This window comes from Penaeus japonicus, unplaced genomic scaffold, assembly GCF_977035675.1.
Source record: "Penaeus japonicus unplaced genomic scaffold, GWHDUDI00000001_assembly GWHDUDI00000037, whole genome shotgun sequence".
Classification (NCBI taxonomy): Eukaryota; Metazoa; Arthropoda; class Malacostraca; order Decapoda; family Penaeidae; genus Penaeus; species Penaeus japonicus.
Window position 1 is genome coordinate 18,599,192 of NW_028234439.1, and position 7,500 is coordinate 18,606,691.

The 7,500-nt window shown below is 41.6% G+C and overlaps 1 protein-coding gene across 4 annotated transcripts in view; it reads right to left on the reverse strand.

Annotated features, from left to right (window-relative positions):
- LOC122253994 (uncharacterized) overlaps positions 1–7,500 on the reverse strand; it is a 124,591-nt gene that overhangs the window by 60,604 nt on the left and 56,487 nt on the right. Inside the window, exon 1 of one of the 4 annotated variants that reach the window (XM_043017439.2) lies at positions 1,690–2,003. The exons of the other annotated variants lie outside the window; for them this stretch is intronic. The gene's annotated coding sequence lies outside the window, so the exon portion shown is untranslated. Of the gene's footprint in view, positions 1–1,689; positions 2,004–7,500 lie in introns of those variants that run through there. 4 annotated transcript variants of the gene reach the window in all.

The following is a 7,500-nucleotide window of genomic DNA, read 5'->3' on the forward strand; positions in this document are numbered from 1 at the left end:
TTATGATGCATTACATATATATGAATAACACATCCATATATAAACAATACAAAAATGTATATTATAAAAAAGTATATCATACTGGGTGTTTTACTTTAATATATTATATATATACTATATATATATATGATATATATAATATATAATATACGCGTTGGTGATGTGTTGGTGTGTGTGTATATGTTATATATATTATAGTATAAATGTTGATGTATATTAAATATATATATCTTATATATATAATATACATTATATATATATTATTACATCATATCTACATATAATAAATCAAAAAACAAAAGTTCGAAGAAAACAGCACAACATTTCAGAAGTTCAGGATGCAAAAATGATGAAGTCTATCGATATCGTGGAGATGTCACGTGCCAATCTCACGTGTCCCTTTGGGGGGCCACGTGACCTGACTTGGGATTTCGGCACCCAGGATTCCGGTGCGGTGGGGGTAAGGGGGGAGGAGGGGCGAGGGAAAGGGGAGAGGGGAGAGGATAAGGGAGCATAAGGATGGAAGGGGATGTATGGAGGGGAGAGGGGAGGGGAGGGCGAGATAGGGGGAAGGGAGAAATAAAGGGATAGGGGGAAGGGGACCAATGGTGAAGAATAGGGGTGGAAAGGATAAACGATGGTTAGGGAGAAGAGGGAAAGAGAGAGAGAGACAGAGAGCGGTAAATAGATGGGAGCAGGGAGAGAGGAAGAGAGAGAGAGAGAGAGAGAGAGAGAGAGAGAGAGAGAGAGAGAGAGAGAGAGAGAGAGAGAGAGAGAGAGAGAGAGAGAGAGAGAGAGAGAGTTTTGCATCAGAAGAAAGTAATAAGACGAGCGAGAGAGAGAGAGAAAACCTGTTACCCGAAGCCATTGTAAAACTAATTGTGTGTCTATCATTGCTAAAGCTATTTTCTCCACAGCGTTGTTGCATCGCCGTTGAAATTGCAGCACACTTGAGCGACACGCCAATCCCACCGATCACATTTCCAGACGAAACTGATTTCACAAACTTAATTAGTTATGTCTCTGCGCCTAAAATATTCGTGCACGTTTTCAAATGTACTTAGACATTCCACGGTTGCTGTTTCAAGCTCTGCAGATTGCAAGTGACAACGATATGTCTAGTATATATATATATATATATTATATAATATATATATAATTAATATAACTATATATATATATATAGTATATGTATATATATATATATATATATATTAATATATAGATTAATATATATTATATATATATGTATATGTGTGTGTGTGGGTGTGTGTTTGTATATATATATATATAGATAATATATAATTATATATAATATATATATATATAATAAACTATATATATATATATGTATATGTATATATGTATATACATAATTTATATACATATACATATACATATATTTTACACCGTATATATATATATATATATATATTATATATATATATATTATATATATTTATGTATGAATATTAGGGAAATATATATATATATATATATACATATATATATATATATATGTATATATATATATACATGTATGTGTCTGTGTGTGTGTATGTGTATGTGTATGTGTATCTGTGTGTGTGTGTGTGTATGTGTGATTTATAATTCATGGATATTGGACTTGACATATTCTTCCCCTCCTCTCTCTAATTCTCTCCGATTCATTGCATTGTTGCTACTTACTCGCGAAAGAAAGGCATCCCGCGATGGCACACTGTCTTGGCACCGGAACTTGACACCTTTCACCTGTTTATTGACACTTCAAACGTTTGACAAGTCTGAGGATCATCAAAGTGCCGTGACACCGACTATAACTTTCGGAGATGGCACTATACTCAAACACAAAGGGATTACGGTGGCACTGTATCCTAGCACTGGCACTGAACACGGCACTGCCTCACGCTACGTAGACAAGAGCCAAAAGTGCCGCCCCACACCGGCAGTGAAAGAAATCTTTGTAGCGAGTCCTCCGGCGACTGAAAGCAAACTGAAGGTCCCGCAGCCACAGAAAACCGACCGCGGGATCCTTCCCTGCTTGCCCCGCCCCTAACCCCGCCCACCGACCTCTCATTGGCCCCGCCCCATCGGGACTTGGAGAGCCGGAGTCGCAGGCACTTGGCGAGAGAGTGCCGAGGGATGTGCAAGCAGCGAGCGGGCGTGCGAGCGAGAGAGAGAGTGAGAAAGAGAGAGAAATGGGGAGAGAGAGAGAGAGAAGGGAGGGGAAAGACAGAGAGAGAGGAAAGAGAGGGAGAGGGTGGGAGACAGAGAGAGAGAGAAGGGAGGGGAAAGACATAGAGGGAGAGAGAGAGAAAGAGAAGAGGGAAAGATAGAGAGAGAGAGAGAGAGAAGAGGGGGGAAGACAGACAGAGAGATTAAGAGAGAGAGAGAAGGAGAAAAAGAGGGAGAGAGATAGAAAAAGAGAGAGAAGGCTGGGGGAGGGGAGGGGGAGACAGAAAGAGAGAGAGAGAGAGAGAGAGAGAGAGCGCATGAGGAATGTGATGTAGGAATGTAGCGGCCATGACCTCTGTGTGGCAAGAGATTGGATATCCATGTACAAGACACATGCATAGATAGAGGGAGCGGAAAAGAAGGAAGGAGGGAGAGAGGGAGGGAAGGGGGGATGGGAGGGAGGGGAGGGAAGGGAAGGGAGGGAGGGAGAGAGGGAGGGAGGGGAGGGAAGGGAAGGGAGGGAGGGAGAGAGGGAGGGAGGGAGCGGAAAAGAAGGAAGGAGGGATGGGAGGGAGAGAAAAAGGAAGAATGGAAGAAAGAGAGGGAGGAAGGCAAGGGTGTACAGATAGACAGAAAAATTGATAGATAGATAATTCTGGATAAACATTGTAACTGAAAGAGGTGGGGCAGAAAAAAAGAAAGTTAGAGATAGATAGATAGAGAGGGGAGAGAGAGAGATAGAGAGAGAGAGAAAATTAGAAAGAGAGAGATAAAAAAAAGATCAGTAGAAAGAGAGAAAAAGAACGAGAAAAAAAGAGAAAGAGAGAGAGAAAAGGAGTAACACACGTATATATATATATGCTTACTGTATATATTCTTCCGCAGAAAAAAGTCTAAACAGACCACCACCTACAGACCAAATAGACAAGCCTTAGATAGAGACCTCTATAGACCCTGTGATTCGGTACTCATGAACAGAACACGTGAACAACGAAGAAGAAAAAAAAATTGCACTAAGGTTTATCATGGCACGGTAAACAAAATAAGGTTATTGACATTAGTACAGTCAGGTCACTCGCCACTGGGTAGGCTTAAGCTTAGAAGAGCTGATTCTATGGGCGGGAATTAATTATGTATTTTAATTGTAAGGTTGGTTTGATTGTGGGTGTTATGTTGTGTGTATCGTGTTTGGGTGTTATTGATAGAATGATTATGATGTTGGTTATTATAAAGCAGTGATTGTATTATTGATTTTACTGATATAATGTGTGTGTGTGTGCACATGTAAGTCAATACATAAACTAATGAATCAATAAATGAATATATACATACATACACAGACACACACAGACACACACACACACACACACACTACACGATATAATATACATATATATATATATCTATATAATATATAATAGATATATATATATAATATATCTAGACGGTACATATATATATTTTTATATTATATATATATATATATAATATAATATAATATGCACATATAAGTATATATATATATATATATAAATATATGTATAAATATATATACATATATGCATATATATGAATATATATATATATATATATCATATATAATAATATATATATAAAATATATATATATATATATATAATAATATATACATATATAAATAATTTACATATATATATATATTATATATATATAATATTTATATATTATATATGTAAATATAAATACAATATATATAGATGCATATAAATGTATATATATATAATAATATAAGATATATATATATATAATTATATATATATATATATATATATACGTGTGTGTGTGTGTGTGTGTGTAGATAGATAGATGGATATAGATATGGCTATACATGTTGATAGATAAGAGATTACATGTATGATTATATATTGGTGACACTTGGTGTTGGGTGGAGAAATTTGATCATCATCATTATTTATATCTCTATATCTTTTTCTCTTTTTATTTCTCTTTTCTTCCATCCCTTTCTCTCTCTATCTCTTTCTTTCTCTCTCTCTTTCTTTCTCTCTCTATCTATCTCTCTTTCTCTCTCTCTTTCTTTCTCTCTCTATATATATATCTATCTATCCATTTGGATCTTTTTATTTCCCTTTCATGTCGCTATCCTCCCTCTCCCTATCCTTTTTGCCCCTCAGCCCTCCCTTCCCTCCTTCCCCCCGTACACCCCACCTCCATCCCTCCTTCCCTCCATACATCCCCCACCCCTCCCTCCTCCCCCCGTACATCCCCCACCCCTCCCTCCTACTTCCCTACCCCCTCCCGCCTTCACCCCGTACACACAGTTCCCCCCTTCCCCTACCCCCTCCCCTTTCCCCTTCCCTCCTTCCTCCCTACCCCCCCCCCCCTCCCTGCAGCTGCACTTTCCACACCTACAACAACACATTATTAGCCAGTTCTTTCGATATAAAAATAAACATGACAAATTGACTAAACGAGGAATTCAGATGCTCTTTTGTTTTATTTTGTAGGTGGGGGGGGGGGGGGGGGGGGAGGGAAGGAGGGAGGGTGGGGGAGGTGGAAGGGGGATGGGAGGGGGGGAGGGGAGAGGGGGGAGATGAAAGGAGGATGGGAGGGTGGGAGGAAGGAGGGAGGGAGAGAGAGAGAAAAAAAGAGAGAGGGGTAGGGGGAGATAGTAAGGGAGAAAGAGAGGGAAATAGATTAAGGGAAAGAAAGAGAGAGAGAGAGAGAGAGAGAGAGGTGGGGGGGAGAGATTAAGGGAGAAAAAGAGGGAAATAGATTAAGGTGGGGGGGGGGGGGGAGAGAGAGAGAGAGAGAGAGAGAGAGGGAGAGAGGGGGGGGAGTGAGATGAGGGGGTGAGGAGAGGGGGTGGGGGGGGGGGGGAGTGAGTGAGGGAGAGGAGGAGAGGGGAGAGAGAGAGGGAGAGAGAGAGGGAGGGAGTGGAGGGGGGGGGAGGGGGGGGGGGGGGGGGGAGGAGCTTTAAAGGGAGGGGAGAAAAGAGAGGAAATGGAGAAAATTGATTAAGAGAGAGAAAGAGAAAGAGAGGGAGAGAGAGAGAGAGAGAGAGAGAGGTGGAGGTGGGGCGAGATATTAAGGGAGAAAAAGAGGGAAATAGATTAAGGGAAAGCGAGAGAGAGAGAGAGAGAGAGAGAGAGAGAGATACACATTCTCATCCCGCTTTCAGAGTAACAAGGGCATGTGATGTTACCATTTTGACACTAGTGACATCATTCAATCCTGTGTGACTTCAGTGACTGTTGCAAGTAAGCATGTCACGCCCACACCCATTAATGTCGCTCTTGTTAGCTATTATGAAGACGTCGCTCACGCCCATCTATCTCGCGGGCGTGCTGTATGGGCGCGTGCCGTGACTTTGTCTCTTAATCTCTTTCTCTCGTTTTGTTGTTTTCGTTGTTGTTGTTTCTTTTATATTGTTTTTTTTTTGAGAAAGAGAGAGGGATTGAGAGAGGAGGAGGAGGGGGAGGGAGGGAGAGAGAGAGAGAGAGAGAGAGAGAGGGAGAGAGAGAGAGAGAGAGAGAGAGAGGGGGGGGGGGGGAGAAGACAGAGAGAGAGAGAGAGAGAGAGGGAGAGAGACAGAGAAGATACAAAAATAAAATAAAAGAAAAGCCAAAAGAAACAGAGAAAAAAAACGGAAAAAACAAGATAAACAAGAAACACAACTAAACAGATAAAAAAGATGCGAAAAATTGAAAGTGCGAAATTCCCCTCCTGCTCCCCCTCCCTCCCTCCCTCCATGACCCTCCTCTCTCCCCACTCCCTCCCTACCCCTACCTCCCCCCCCCCCCTCCCCTCTTATTCCAACCCATCATTCCTCCTCCCTCCTCCATCATTCCCGTCTCCTCCCTCCTCTCCTCTCTTCCCTCCCCCTCCCCCCCCCATCCTTCCAATCCTTCCTCCCCTTCCCTCTTCCTTCCCTCTCTCCCTCCCTCCCGTTCTCCCTCTCTCCTTCCCTCCCTCCCTCCCTCTTCATTCCCTCCCTCCCCTCCATCCTTCCTTCCTTCCTTCCCTTCCCTTCCCTCCCCTCCATCCTTCCCTCCCTCCCTCCCTCCCTCCCTTCCCCTCCCTCTCCTTCCCCGCCCCCTTGTCACGCTTGACGGACAAGTGGGCCACCGCCATCTCTCAGCTGTTTTTCCCACGCCTTCCCTCTCCCTTTCTCTCTCGTGGTTATCTCATTCCCGCGACCTTCCTCTTCCTCTCTCTCTCTCTCTTTCTCTCTCCGCCTCTCTCTTTCTATCTGTCTCTTTCTTCCTCTCTCTCTCTCTTTCTCCCTTTCCCGCTGTTTTGCTCTCTCTCTCTCTCTCTCTCTCTCTCTCTCTCTCTCTCTCTCTCTCTCTCTCTCTCTCTCTCTCTCTCTCTCTCTCTCTCTCTCTCTCTCTCTCTCTCTCTCTCACTCTCTCTCTCTCTCTTCCTTTTCCTCTTCCTCACCCTTACCCTCTCCCTCACTTTTAATCTCTCCTTCTCCCTCTCATTCATCTTCTCCCTCACTCTCATCTTCTCCCTCTCCCTCATCCTCACCCTCACTCAGACTTTCGCCCTCTCCCTCTCCCTCTCCCTCTCCCTCACCCTCACTCAGACCCTCCCCCTCCCCCTCTCAATCCAAAACACCTGTTATGACGTCACAGCCGTAACTTCATAATCAAAAAGTGATCATTTCCTATCATGATACTTTGCATAGATTGATGTCGGATTGCAGGTGTTCATTCCGTAACTCGTGACGTCATAATCATTAGTCACACTAGTGCAACATGATAAACAACCTTTAAAACTACAACTGTTGCTATCAATTGCATCGTCCGAATCACGGTTAATGATGATGGAAGCGTTTATTAAACCGTTGTTGCGAAATCTCGTTAGTATTGCACTGAATCCAACTGATGTGGTATCGCCATTCTATTGCAACTGTAATTATATTAATACTAAACTAACAAGATGACTTCCGGTTTAATTTTTTCTTGTTTTTGTTTTTATTTTTATATTTGTTACAAATTTTTAAGATTTTTAAAGATTTTTTTTTAGATATATGCCTAAATATATATATGTTTTTGTTTTATTTTTATATTTATTACAAAATTTTTAGATTTTTAAAGATTTTTTTTTTATATATGCTTTTATCTTTAACTAAAACTTAAAATCACATCTGCAATAATGCATTTCACATGATATGGTTGCAAGGACAAAACCCGTAACAATGATTGCATGACAACACCGCTTAACTAGCAGTTACCATAACTAGCTAACAACCACACTTACATTTACCATAATTACCTCGTTATGACAACCACAACAACTAAACTGGTTTCTTTTCTACAA